Below are 15,262 nucleotides of genomic sequence, written 5' to 3'. Positions count from 1 at the left end.
AATTTCCAAATACTTTTGGTGCCATGAAATAGGGGGACAACGTTGTCATTTCTAAATGGTGAAACGAATATGTACACAAATTGCATTAAATAAAATCTAAGACTCTATACTCTAACCTCATACTTTTGGAGTACAGAACCAAAGAGGTACTTTTGACGAGAAAAGTTTTAAGATTGCACCTTTCAATGTCCACTTGGTGTAAACATGCCCACTTTCTTTCAAACTATTTGAAGTAAAACATATTTTGAATTATCAAAACATTAAAAACAATGCCACTTTACTGTCAAATAGAATGCAGGACTTGCAATAGACCTAATCAAGTGGAATGTAAAAACATCCAGAACAACTCTCACAACACATCAGATACAGAGATCATCGATAAGACAAGTGAAATCATGTAAGGAGGTGGAGGGTCTTACCACAGAGGTTGAATCTGCCTGTGGATGTTATCGTCTCAGACCCCTTATATCTAGTTCCAGAGTGCTACCCAAGCAGAAGTTAATTATGGACCACACGGCTAAAGGAGATGGATTGAAGGAGAGACATAGCTGTTTCCTTATGCCCTTTTCTGATATTCTGATGTGATATTCATCTCTGAAAGCCAAGTCCAGCCAACTCCAATGGCTCTGATTTCAGTTGCACACAAAATCCTGGCTTTTTTGGAGCAGTAATGGCAGCAATAAGAAAACTGAGATCAACCGGTTATTGGCAGATGTTAATCAGCAACTATGTGATGAAAGCTCTTTCTCTGTTAAATAAATCCAAGCAATCCAGACTCAGGACAGATCCTTGTATTTTCAGATAAAGGTCAGCGATAGAGAAATAATATAGATTTTTCAAACTTTGGTGATGCTAATTACATTTGCCTTTGTCCAAATGTGACTACAATTTGTAAAGAATCATAGTTTTAGCTGGAATGACCCTTTAATAAATGCTGCTTCTCTTGCATATTTATTATTATTATAAATCTTTCCACTGCTACTCCTCCTTCAACTTTGAAGCTATAAATACCAATCCAACTTTACAACATGCAGAGAGGTCTTACCGAAGTTGCTATATCTTTTGGTTTTTAATAATTGTTAGACTTTTTTATTAAAGTGCAAATGTTAACATGGAGGTCTATGAAAACCAAAATATTAAATGTTTGTTCCTCTGCTGCTCGTACATCTTTCAAACGATTTACACCAATCCAGCTTTAGTTTGCAGAAACCTCCAAATTATGAACTCTGATGAAAAGCTTTCTGATATCTAATATACCTTTTCAAGCTTTTTGTAACTCCAAAAACTCCCACCTGCATGATGGAGTATTGAGTTAGGTCAGCATTCTGTGAGTTCCATTGTTGCTGCAGGTGCCATGGAGCTTTCAGAACTCTAAAAGGGAGTGGCTCCTGATCTGTACCAGAGCTTTTATATCTGAGGTATATGGAAGGCCAAGAGGCTGGTATCGTCTCATTTTAAACACACTTCTTTATTCACCCAGCAAAAACAGTGAGTAGTGCTAGAGAAATACAGGACAGAAGAAAACTGAAAACACGTGTCTGATATTCAAACAAATTTTTTTTTTTCAGAAAGGATATTCACTCACGTTCTCAGTGAGGCATATTCCTCATTGTAGGCTATTATTCCCAAGTGTTTCATATTCACAACACATCATTATTTCAGAGGCGGACATCAACTCATGATTTGCTCCAAAGTATCAACCTGTCCTACACAACAGACAGTTGTACTGTGTATGTACATTTCTTTCTTTCTTTTAAATTTCGCCATCTTTGATCTCCTTGATGTTCCTGTATGTTGATCATGCTGCTCCAAAGTCCAATTAAACGTATGAAGTGAGAAACAGTAAAGCATTCTACAGTGTATAATATTCACACCTCACATAAGTTCTTCAATCTCCAGTGAAAATATCCACGTCTTACATAATATAAGAATAATAACTAACAGGAAAATATTTCATTTCTGTAGCCCCTCTCACAAACATACGCATGATCAGAAGTTTGCGTGGAGCTGAGCACACGTCTTGGGGTCAATTTAGTGCACAATGGTTATAAATGAGGCCCCAGAGGCCCAGAAGAGAACAGAAGGGAACAGCTGGAGAGACCCCTGTATTGTATTATCATAGCTGCTGCTGCTGCTGTTGACACCAGGAGGGGTATATGGTCCAAAGCCACGGCCTGCTAACCTGGGCATCTATATTGGCCAGCCTAGCTCTGCAAGGGGTTCAGTATCTCCCATCAAATGTGTACTAAACCAGAGGGGGGAGCTGAAGGGCAGTGGAGAAGGGAACTGTGGGAACTGTGGTTGACAATCAGGAGGAGCAAACCAGCAAGGCTGCTACTGTGTGTGCTCTTCCCATCTCGGCAGCCAAAGCTAATTGTTTTCAGCTTTTTGAATGATTGTGTAGAGGCCAACTATTTTGTACAGCCTCATTCTTGAAGCTATGCCACTGTAAGGGCTCAGAGCAAATGCACTTGGCTTGTTTGTGTGTAGAGAGCATTGGCACTATGCAGACATTCAAATGGGAAATCTGCCATTAACATTATTTCTCTGACAGTGCGTTCCAATCAGGCAGTTACTCCCTGTGCCAGGCACTGCACAGGGTATTCAGCCATTCTGACCTGAAACCTGGGCGTAATCGTAGGGAACAGGTGTATTCAGCCATTCTGACCTACAACCTGGGCGTAACCGTAGGCAACAACAGGTGTGCCCTATAGAGGAAATGAGAAAGCTGAGCGAGGATTGCGGGAACCTTTAAAAATAAGTTGTTATATTTTCATTGTTGTGTGCATTGTTTGTAGCTATTTGTGAAGTCTGTATAGCATCTAACTTAAAATACTGTAGTTACTTAGCATAAATGTCTGCCGAAGATCTTTAGTTTACGTCTTGTTTGTTTTGGTGACTGAAATACATAACATGGCTTAACCATTTCAGGTAAGAATTTTAAACTGACCTTGGAACAGTGTTGAAGGAATATGTGCACACCTGACAGCCTTCTGGAGGGCCTGTACACCTGACTACAAAGACCTCAACTGACTCAAAACCAAGGATCAACTCTAAAAGTCTGAGATTGTTCATGGGGGTGACCTACACAGGTTGAAGTAATGGTGTACTGATGATGAATGCAGACAACAGATAAATGTTTTATTTTTTTCCTTTTTTACTGAAATAAAAACAAGACATAAAAGATAACAACACAATTGGTGAAAAACATCCACATGGTGATACATGAATTATATCCAAAACATGTATTTCAGTGCTGGAATTAAATATATTAGTTAACCAATTCCACTGTTGAGTATATTTGAGGTATTTTGGCAGTAGAGTCTTGGGGGATCGCGTTGTTACTCTTCATCACATATTTTAAAAGCCACTGTGGTCAAGGGCATTTGGCCCCCATCAGCATTTTGTAACATGATTAAACGATTAAAATGCCCCCACAGTAAAAATCTAATTTGGGATGTGAAATGTCACAAGCAGTGGCACGGCTCCATTTGGGATTGCGATTTGACCAGCGGTCATAAAGATGACAATCAAGACAGATCTGTTGCCATTTGAGCTGTGCACCAGGGAATATGGCCATTTAGGGATCAGCCCTAATATGGTAAATATCTGGCTCCTTTTTTAACAAATATATTTTTAGAATTTGATTTCAACACCAGTGGCCATGCCCCCCATGAGCCCCGAAAGCTGAAGCCCAAGGGTTGGGGTTCATTGGAACTGCTGCTGTTGGGGTACAGGGTCATGGGGGTACAGGAAAGATGTCCAGTCCAACATCTTCTATTTAACAGGTTTTACCAAGCATACTCCTAAATTATAAATCATGTAAATCAATAGAAACATTTAATGTGTTCCTTCTTGTCTTCCCGTGAATCTGTCTCTGGTTTAACACTGTGGATACCACAGGTTTCATTAAAGATGTCATGAATGGAGCCTCAGCTATTTAGTCTTGCAATCCAGCCCACCAACATGACCATGTCTTGAGGGACTAGAACCCCTACCTGTCATAATAACAGTAACATTTATTTAGAGTTCATATCAAAAGCGTAGTATGTAATAGGCTGTGAAATTGAAGTGATGATGAGTTGTTGGATTCAATTTAAATTCTGCTGCAAGCATTGCCTTGGCTTCTCTGTAAGCTGTCTAGGAAAACTCGGCTGGCCGCCTGGCACTGCCTGGCACCACAACCTCTATGAGGATGCAGTGGTCGCACTGTTCAGTTATGGCTTTTCACTGTCTTGGCACCCCGGTTGTGGAACGAGCTTCCCACTGCTGTCAGGAATGCAGAGGTCTGCCGTAGACTGAAGACCCATCTCTTCAGGCTACACCTTGATTGTGCCTCCAAAAGACTGCTTCAACCCCCACTACCCCTCTGCACAGTTCCTCTACAAAATAAAAATAAAAATAATCCTTCCTTCTTGGTCCTAGCATAGATTTTTTCTGATGATGACTGATGTACAGATGATTCACTTACTTTAGACAAATGTACTTGTTGTAAGTTGTTTGGATAAAAGCCTCTACTAAATGTCCAAAATGTAAATGTGAATGTAAATGTGAATGTAAATGTAAAAGTAAATGTGAATGTAAAAGTAAATGTAAATGTAAATCTGAATGTAAATGTAAATGTAAATGTGAATGTAAATGTAAATGTAATAGCTGTGTGTGCCTTATAGCCTTACTATGACTTTGTAGCTTACTTCCCTGTCTGTAGTTTATCAGTTAAAATACATATTTTATAATCACCCCCTCACTTATTTACATGACGGTAATTAACTAAAACTTTGAAATATACACTTAATATTTGGATTTGAGCTGTAGAAATCATATCAAGCTGACTGAAGACCCATCTCTTCAGGCTACATCTCAACGGTCCCTTCTAAAGACCTCTTCATCCCCACTACCCCCCTGTACAGTTAATCTCCTGTAAAATAAATAAATAAATAAAGATTATAATCTGGATCATAGACCATACATGACAAACAACCATAAATTACCCGAATAATGAGTAAACAATGTGATAATAACCAAACCAAGGAAAAACCCTGAAATGGCTTTGAGCTTTCTCAAGCACTTACATGCCAAATAAAACCAAGAAAGAAATGACAGGAGAGTCACAGAGCATACAGCACGACAATATAGGTGATCAATAAGGTGAGGAGCAGGGTCATGTAGGTTCTTGTAGATGAGGTGGACTTTATTTTTATTTTATTTTATTTATGCATTATTTATTCAGGGGAGTCCCTTTGAGACCAATATCTCTTTTTCAAGGGTGCCCTGATTACAACATATACAGACATCACAATTAATGAAGATTGGTGGTGTCAGATGAGCAGTCTTATGACCTGCGGGTAGAAGCTGCGGGTAGAGCCTGTTGGTCCAGGTCTGGATACTCTGACGGTAATGAATTGTTTTCACCACCCTCTGCAGAGACCTTACGGTCGAGGGCGGTGCAGCTGCCTTACCAGCCGGTGATACAGCTGGACAGGATACTCTCTACGGTGCAGCTATAGACATTTGTGAGGATCTGGGGGACCATGCAGAATTTCTTCAGTCGTCTGAAAAAAAACTGGCGCTAAAACGCCGTCCTCATCATTGTATGGGTATGGTGTCACCATGTTAAGTCTTCAGTGAAGTGGACACAGAGGAACATGAAGCTGCAGACTCTCCACTGCAACCCCACCGATGTGGATGGGGGCGTGCCCCCCCATCTTCTTTCTGAAGTCCATGATCAACTCCTTAGTTTTGCTGATATATAGGGAGAGATTATTGTCCTGGCACCAGTCCACAAGGACTCTTACCTCTTCTCTGTAGGTTGTCTCATCATTCTCAGGGGTCAGGCCAACCATTGTGATGGCGGTGGATGTGAGGAGATGGACAGCAGAGTTCTGTTTGTGTTGTAAACTGCTGAGCAGACGGGAGGGGATTTATTATTATTATATTGGGGTTTTTATTATTATTATATTGTATTGCATTGTTGATTGTTTGATTGTTGAGGAGCTAGTTTGCCCTTAGCATTTCACTGCATCGCTTAGGGCTGAATTCTATGTACATGATGAATAAACTTTAACTTGATTTGATTTGAGAAATGGGCGGATCAGGGCAATGTTCCTGAGGTGGAAATAAGACAGCTGTGATGTTTTGTTGACATGGGTCTGTCGATGTGTGATTTTTAACCGATGAGGATGACCTCTAAACTCTTTTGTCACAGTTTAAAAAGCTGCTGTGCATCAAGGTTTTATGCTTTGTAGACAGTGTGGTCAGTGCAGGTGAGGTGTCAGGCTACGTAGATGTAGATTTGAGTGTCGTCTGCGTAGAGGTGGTAGCTAAGACCGTGGCCAACTGAACACTGCTGATGGTGACAAACTGTTTGACGGTTGATGAGGTATGATTTGAACCAGGACAGGGCCAGGCCGGAGAGACCAGCGAGGCTCTCCAGCCGTTCCAGCAGGATGGTATGAAGGGGAGTTTAGTTATGGGCCTGTAGCTGGTCAGAGCATCTGTGTCTAGGCCTGGTTAGACAGGAGTGAGGGAGTCCAGGCATCCCTTCCCGCCATGGTGGATTCTATTCATAGCTGGCTCATAATGTCTGAAGCCTCCGCTATGTGTGTTGCATGATGGACATACTTTAATGGCTGTTTAATGGCTTATGATTAAATACATGCTGACAAAGTGCTGAAGACTTCAGTCAGTGCAACTTGAAGCCGCTGGTAACTGTGGGTAAGAGAGACTTTGCTGAATATATTAAATACTTGTTTTTCTTGTTTCTTGTTCAGCCACTACCTTACGTATGTTACAGAATTAGTGGGAAAGCTTTTCCCTTAAATGGTCAGTCCAACTAAAACTGTGATTTATACCAAACTGTATCCACATTTGAACCAATGGAGATTAAATTATCATCACCACTATTGTAAAATCAATAGTATTGTTCTATCTGTTGGCCTTTATATGAAATACATCATCGCTCATTAACATCTGCCAACAACGTGTTGATCTTATAAGCCACAAATAGCTATCTGTTTATTTAAAAAGAAGCAATGGAAATAGATTGATGCTTTAGCAGGTGACGGTGTTAAAGGTAGGATTCATGGAAATTGATAACTAACAATCCTCTTCAATGGTCGATTTGAGGAGAGAAGCATTGTTTTTACCAAAAAGGATTGTATTTCTCTAATGTCTGAAATATAGTTATAATATAAGTTAATGCATGGGATGTGTCAGACTGGTCGCTTGCTAACGTTGACACGTCTGTACACACAATTATAAAAATAAATGATTAAATTAAGTCTTTTTTACCATTAACATGGGCCTCTGCTGCTAGAGAGCTGCTGTAACTGAGCAAGTCGCCCGCATAGTAGTGGACAAACGACTCAATCAGAAGGAGTGGTGGTGGTTATTTCAGTGCTATGTGTTGTCTAGGCTAAGACGACCATGCTACAGTAGGTCAGTGGTAAATCAATTAAACTGTCAGCTTTTATTTGAGGGTATTTGTATCATTTATTACCAGAACATATCGATACCCTAACTGCATGGTAGAATTATAGACATGTTATTATGGCAGTTAACAACATATCTATAATTCTAACATGCAGTTAAAGGTGTCAAGATGTTTTGCTATGATACAAATACCCTGCAAAAATATGAGTGAACAAATGAAACTGTCATTGAGTATATTTGAAGTATTTTTGCAGTCTAAATATTTTTAAGGGTGCTTTAAAAGCCAAGAGTTATCACCAACAGCATGAGTTTGTTGGAGAGACCTCATGCTGTATGTTGGCTCACATCATTTTTTGTAACATGATTTAATCCACTGAATGTCTACACAGTAAATAGTCTAATTTGGGATGGTGAAATGCCACATGCAGTGGCAGGGCTCCACCACGCAAACGTCTTTGAAAGACCTTGGAGAGGCTCATTCAGATCTTAATTTCCAAGCCACATAACAGGGCCAACTAATATGGTCAAACTTATGTGCTGCCTAACACCTGACCTTTCTCACTCTGCAGCGCAGTACAGTATATGTTTTCAGCTGAGTATATGGAGGGCTGAATATGGTCATGTTCAGAAACTGGGGTGTCAGAAATACATCCATCCATCACAGCACAGATTGGGTCATTTGGGCATGCGATATGACCGTCATAGAGATGAGTATCAAAGCAGATCTGCTTCTATTTGAGATGTGCACCAGCGAATATGGCCATTTAGGGCTCATCCCTGAAGCAAATCGTGTCTCCTTTTTTATCAACGATATTTTTGGATTTTCAGATTTACTGACACCACAGACTGTGGAACAGAGAGAAAGTCTGCTGTTTGTAACAACTTGACGTCTTTTTCATTGGTGCCATTAACAAATACCCCCACCCGCGCTGTCAAATTGCTAGATATTTGATAGTGTCTTGAATGTCTTAAATACAGTATGAGGTTGAGCTGATGCTGTTGGGGTACGGGGTCTTGAGGGAGCAGGAAAGATGTCTAGTCCAACCCCTTCTACTTAACAGGTTTGACCTAGCACACTTGGAATATTATAAATCATGTAAATCAACTGAGACATTTAAAGTGTCCCTTCTTGTCTATCCATGAATTTCTTAAATACAGTACGAGGTTGTTCATTAGTCTAATTGCTTCATGTACATGATCTCTATGAAGCAGCTGTTGTCTCTAGTTTAACACTGTGAGTACCACAAGTTTCATTAAAGACGTCATGAAAGGAGCCTCAGTTATTTTGTCTTGCAATCCAGCCCACCAACAGGACCATATCTTGACCATATGTTTAGAGATCAAAAGCGTAGTATATAATAGGCTGTGAAATTGAAGTGATGATTACTTGTTGGATCCAAATTAAATTATACTGCAAAGCATTGCCTAGTCTGTCTAGAAGTAGCTTCTAATACTGAGTTACTTGTGGTTTTGACTGGGACTGTCTGCCTTCTCCCCAGGCACCCCTTCCTGCCACTGTGGATTCTATTCATAGCCGGCTCATAAACGTCTAGAGTTTTGCATGGTGGGCATACTAGAAATCTGAGATCAGACATTTTTATATGGTTATTTAAAAGGCTTATAAATAAATACATACTGACATAAGGCATAAGTGCCTTAAGTTAGTACAACTTGAAGCCACTGGTAACTGTGAGTAAGTGTAACCTTGCTGAATATATGAAAATAAATTAAATAAATTATAAATTACAACTTTGAAAGGCTTAATGAGACTTTCATAAAAACCGTTATAAGGCCTACATAGATGCTTATCCAAACATTTATAAGCAAATTCATATTATAGACATAGTGTTATTACAGGTCCTTACATCTTAACTCTTCATATGCATGATATTTGATTTGTGAAGCATAGGCCTTATTGTAGGTCATGAAGGTTTCTTAAAGCCTTTAAAGTTTATTAAACAGGACTGTTTATTAAACAGGACAGTATTTTAAAGACTGCTTAATTATAACAGTTTTCCCTGCTGAGGTCACATGGTCAAAACAAAGTCCTGCCCATGACTATATTCCGACCCTGTGTCATTGTTTCCCTTGTATGATTATGTGGTGATAACAGTGTACTGGTCATGCTTGAGATGCATTAAACAACCAACAATGGGAATGTTCAACAATGCATGGGTTAGGGTTAGCAATGTTATCATGCAATATTATCTATGTCTTATATTTTTAATTTTAATGTTTTAATCTTTAGCACTGTGATGCCATCATTGCACAGTGCGCGGTACAAGCTACGTAGGCCTAATATTAAATAATTTAGACCACTGTAAATCATTGTAAACAATTCCCACCCAATAGTGCTAATTTCCAAACAGGATTCACAATCTGGTTTTATGCTTGGCAGCATTACGCACCATAACATTACATACCGTAATTGCCACGGGTCCAGTTAAAAGCCAAAACACCTTTTCCTATTTCAAACTCCCTCACCCTGTCTTAGAAATTGTGTGAGCAATGCAGGCTGCAATATATTCTCACTCTGATTGGTCATTACCGTTGCAGATTGGATTAGATCTAATCAAATCCAGTCTATAGAAAAAAGACGACTGTATCACTGAAACCATCTCAACCCAGTAGTGCTAACCGGGATTTAGAATCTGATTTAACTGAGTGGCACAGGCAACATTGCGCGTATAGAGGCACAGACATTTTTTCAGTCCAGTTTCTACAAATATAATAGGCATGTGAAAGGTTGCATTTGAAAGATGGCATGTAATTGCACCAATATGTGCATTTTAAAGATCAAAAATACTTAAAAATGTCATATACTTTCTGTTGGGTAATTTGTCCTTATTTCAGTTGGAGCTCAGAGAACACAGATTGAAAAGATGCACGGACGGGTGGAGTATAGCTCGGATAGAAATTCAGACAGGCGACACAGTCAAAGACCGTTGAATGCATTGATTATAGTTCTATAGTTCTGGAGGACAGGGTTCTGGAAGACAGTTATGAGTCCAGAGTTCTGGAGGACAGGGTTTTGGAGGATAAGGTTCTGAAGGAAAGGGTTCTGGAGTACAGGGTTCTGATGGACAGAGTTCTGGAGGACATGTTTCTAAAGGACAGGGTTCTGGAGGACAGGGTTCTAGAGGACAGGGTTCTGGAGCACAGATCTGAGTTTAGGGTTCTGGAGGACAGTTATGAATCCAGGGTCCTGAAGGACAGAGTTCTGGAGGACAGGGTTCTAAAGGACAGGGTTCTGGAGGACAGGGTTTTGGAGGGCAGGGTTCTAGAGGACAGGGTTCTAAAGGACAGGGTTCTGGAGGACAGTTTCGAGTCTAGGGCTCTGTAGGACAGGGTTCTAAAGGACAGGGTTCTAAAGGACAGGGTTCTGGAAGACAGAGTTCTGAAGGACAGATTTCTTGAGGACAGACTCCTGGAGGACAGGGTTCTGGAGGACAGATTTCTGGAGGACAGGGTTCTGGAGGACAGAGTCCTGGAGGACAGGGTTCTGGAGGACAGGTTTTTGGAGGACAGAACCCTGGAGGACAGGGTTCTGGAGGACAGAGTTTTGGAGTACAGGGTTCTGGAGGACAGAGATCTGAAGGACAGGGTTCTGGAGGACAGAGATCTGAAGGACAGGGTTCTGGAAGGCAGGGTTCTGGAGGACAGGGTTCTGGAGGACAGTTCTGAAGGACAGGGCTTTGGAGGACAGGGTTCTGGAGGACAGAGATCTGAAGGACAGGGTTCTAGAAGGCAGGGTTCTGGAGGACAGAGTTCTGGAGGACAGGGTTCTGGAGGACAGAGTTCTGAAGTCAGGGTTTTGGAGGACAGAGTTCTGGAGGACAGGTTTCTGGAGGACAGAGATCTGAAGGACAGGGTTCTGGAGGGCAGGGTTCTGGAGGACAGAGTTCTAAAGGACAGGGTTCTGGAGGGCAGGGTTCTGGAGGACAGTGTTCTGGAGGACAGGGTTCTGGAGGACAGAGATCTGAAGGACAGGGTTCTGGAGGACAGAGATCTGAAGGACAGGGTTCTGGAGGACAGAGTTCTGAAGGACAGGGTTTTGGAGGACAGAGTTCTGGAGGACAGGGTTCTGGAGGACAGAGATCTGAAGGACAGGGTTCTGGAGGGCAGGGTTCTGGAGGACAGAGTTCTGGAGGACAGAGTTCTGGAAAACAGAGATCTGAAGGACAGGGTTCTCGAGGGCAGGGTTCTGGAGGACAGAGTTCTGGAAGACAGGGTTTTGGAGGACAGAGTTCTGAAGGACAGGGTTCTGGAGGACAGAGATCTGAAGGACAGAGTTCTGGAGGGCAGGGTTCTGGAGGACAGAAGGTTATGATGTCAAGGCAGCAATGCCAGCAGGTCTGGGTTTGGTCTTTGTCCCTGGGTCAGGCCTGGCCTCCTCCCCCACCAGGCTCTCCTCCCTCCAGCCTCCCTGCCACAGCCCCTCGGCCCAGCGCTCGCTCTCTCTCTCTCTCTCTCTCTCTCTCTCTCTTCTCAGACAGGCAGACAGACAAGCAGGCAGACAGGCAGGCATTGAGACAGACAGACAGGCAGACAGAACAACCCAAACAGAAACACTCACTCACAAGTCTATCAACAACTTTGACAGCTCTCTACTGCCACCATGTGGTAGAAGGATGAAAGGCACTCTTGGTTCATCTGTGTTGATCAGCTTAATGGATTTGCTGCCCTTTTAAACCTTTCAAAGGCTTTGCTGCAGCAGATCCCTCCTCTCTGTCCCCTTCTTACCCGTACTCCCATGAAGCGGTCTTTGAGGCCGATCCAGGAGAGCAGAAAGATGAAGGCTTGGCTGCAGCAGAGGATGGCACTGGCATTGCCGGGGGCGATGCGTCGCAGGGCCAGTAGGTACAGGTAACCAGAGAGACTCCATAGCAAAGAGAAAGGAGCCGCACCCCAAACCAGCCCTCGAATCATCATGGTGTCCTCTACCAGGAAGTCACCGCACTGCCTGGGACCACAACCACAGGTGTTACTGACCTGCCTGTTTCTACTGACCTGCCTGTTTCTTCTGCTGTTACTGACCTGCCTGTTTCTTCTGCTGTGACTGACCTGCCTGTTTCAACTGCTGTTACTGACCTGCCTGTTTCTACTGACCTGCCTGTTTCTACTGACCTGACTGTTTTACTGATCTACCTGTTTCTACTGACCTGCCCGTTTCTACTGTTGTTAATGACCTGCTTGTTTCTACTGACCTCCCTGTTTCTACTGTTGTTATTGACCTGCCTGTTTCTACTGCTGTTACTGATATGCCTGTTTCTACTGACCTTCCTGTTTTGCTGATCGGCCTGGTTCTTCCGACCTGCTTGTTTCTGCTGACCTGACTGTTTCTACCGACCTGCCTGTTTCTACTAACCTGCCTTTCGACTGACCAAGGCATTGATGTGTGTATGGAGCTTAGAGGTCTTAAAGCAGGGGATCTACCCAGCTCGCCTAGAGATTACTATCATCACCAGCTCTGTGTCCATGGACAGGCCATCTAATACCACTAGCTCTCTCCATGGACAGGCTATCTAATACCACCAGCTTAACGCTGTGAGCACAACTAACCCTCCTTCTCACCTGCTTTATCCAACTCCCCTGCTTCTCACCTGCATCATCCAACTCCCTAATCGAATCTAATACCACTAGCTCTTCTTCTTCTTCTTGTAGCGAGCTATCTCCTCCATCTGGAGTGATTGGGCCATTTGTCTGAAGTATACATGACAGATGTACATGTATGACATACACCAGTTCATGATCCATAGTTGTGATCAGAGCCATGTATGGTGATACAGTGCCTCTATAAGTATAGTGTAACAGGTGTACAGGTAGGCCTATTACCATTCCAGAATGTAATAGGTGTACAGGTAGGCCTACTACCATTCTAGAGTGTAACAGGTGTACAGGTAGGCCTACTACTATTCTCGGGTGTAACAGGTGTACAGGTGCACAGGTAGGCCTACTACCATTCTAGGGTGTAACAGGTGTACAGGAAGGCCTACTACCATTCTAGAATGTAACAGGTATACAGGTAGGCCTACTATCCATTCCAAAATTCAATCATCTGCCTCTGACCCAAGGAAAGGCTGACCCTTTGTCACCTACTTTGAAAAGAAGGTTGATGACATTAGCAGCTCTTTCCCTCTCCCTCTCGCCAACACTGCTACCTCTCCTCCCAAACCCACTGCGATACACCCAGTTTCTGGTTTATCAGCTTTTTCCCTCCTCTCCCCTGATGATATTCTGAAACTGGTCACATCCTAGCAGGCAACCACCTGCCCTCTCGATCCTATCCCTTCCCCCTTTCTCCAATCCATCTCCAAAGACCTCCTTTGTTCCTTACCACCTTAATCAATTCCTCTCTAGCCACAGGATTTGTCCTAGCTGCCTTTAAGACAGCCAGAGTCAAGCCTCTTCTCAAGAAACCAACTCTTGACCCGTCTGCTGTCCATAACTACAGACGGGTATCCCTTCTTTCCTTCTTATCTAAAACCCTTGAACGTGCTGTCTCTAACCACCTGTCTCACTACCTCCTTCAGAACAACCTCCTTGACCCTCACCAATCGTCTTTAAGGCTGGGCACTCTACTGAGATTGCTCTCCTTGCTGTCATGGAGGCCCTCCACTCTGCTCGAGCTTCCTCCCTCTCCTCTGTTCACATTCTTCTGGACCTGTCTGCTGCATTCGACACAGTAAACCACCCAATCCTTCTCTCCACCCTCTTAAAACTGGGCATCTCTGGCTTTGCACTCTCCTGGTTTGCATCCTACATGGCCAATCGGTCTTACCAGGTGACGTGGAGAGGGTTCCTCCTGGGGAAAGCCTGCCCTCTCCAAGACTTCTCCATCACAGTAGAGAACTTTATTGTGACCTCCTCCCAGACAGCTAAGAACCTTGGGGTGATCCTTGACAACCACTTATCCTGTGCGGCGACACACAAGGACAGCATGCTCCTGTAGATTCTTCCTCTACAACATCAGAAGGATACGACCATTCCTCACCAGAGAAGCAGCACAACTCTTGTCCCAGACACTTGTGATCTCTCGCCTTGACTACTGCAACGCACTCTTGGCCAGGCTCCCTGCCTCCGCCATCAGGACTCTGCAGCTCATCCAGAATGCTGCCGCCCGTCTAGTGTTCAATCTCCCCAAATTCTCCCATGTCACCCCCCTCCTTAGCACCCATCACTGGCTTCCGGTAGGAGCTCAAGACCCTGGTGCTCGCCTACCGGGCGGCAAAGGGAACAGCATAGCTTGCAAGCAATGGTCAGCCCCCAAACCCCTGCCCGACCACTCCGCTCTTCCACCTTGGCCAGCCGCCTGGCACCACAGCCTCTACGTGGATGCAGCAGTAGCGCTACTTGGTCACAGCTTTTCACTGTCTTGGTGCCCCGCTGGTGGAACGTGCTTCTCACTGTTGTCAGGACTGCAGTCACAACCAATCTTCTGCCGTAGATTGAAGACCCATCTCTTCAGGCAACATCTTAACTGTCCGTCCTCAATACATCTTCATCCCCACTACCCCCCTGTACAAGTTTCTCTCCTGTCAAAAAAAAAAAAAGTAATTATTCCTTCTTCTAGCAGTGTGACTGCCAATAGCCCCTGGTCCTAGCATAGATTACATTTTCTTATGATGACTGATGGATAGATGATTCACTTACTTAGACAAATGTATTTGTTGTAAGTTGCTTTGGACAAAAGCATCTGATAAATGCCATAAATGTAACTGTAAATGTAAATGTAAATGTAAATGTAAATGTAAATGCAATAAGGCACAGTGAAGTCAATAAAATTGAAGTCAAATTGTCTCTAGTGCAGGTAGAGAGTGCTCTAGTGCTG

The sequence above is a fragment of the Argentina silus genome (assembly GCF_951799395.1).
Source record: "Argentina silus genome assembly, chromosome: 2".
Lineage (NCBI taxonomy): Eukaryota > Metazoa > Chordata > Actinopteri > Argentiniformes > Argentinidae > Argentina > Argentina silus.
The sequence above is the reverse complement of the archived record's forward strand: the minus strand, read 5'-3'. Positions refer to the sequence as shown.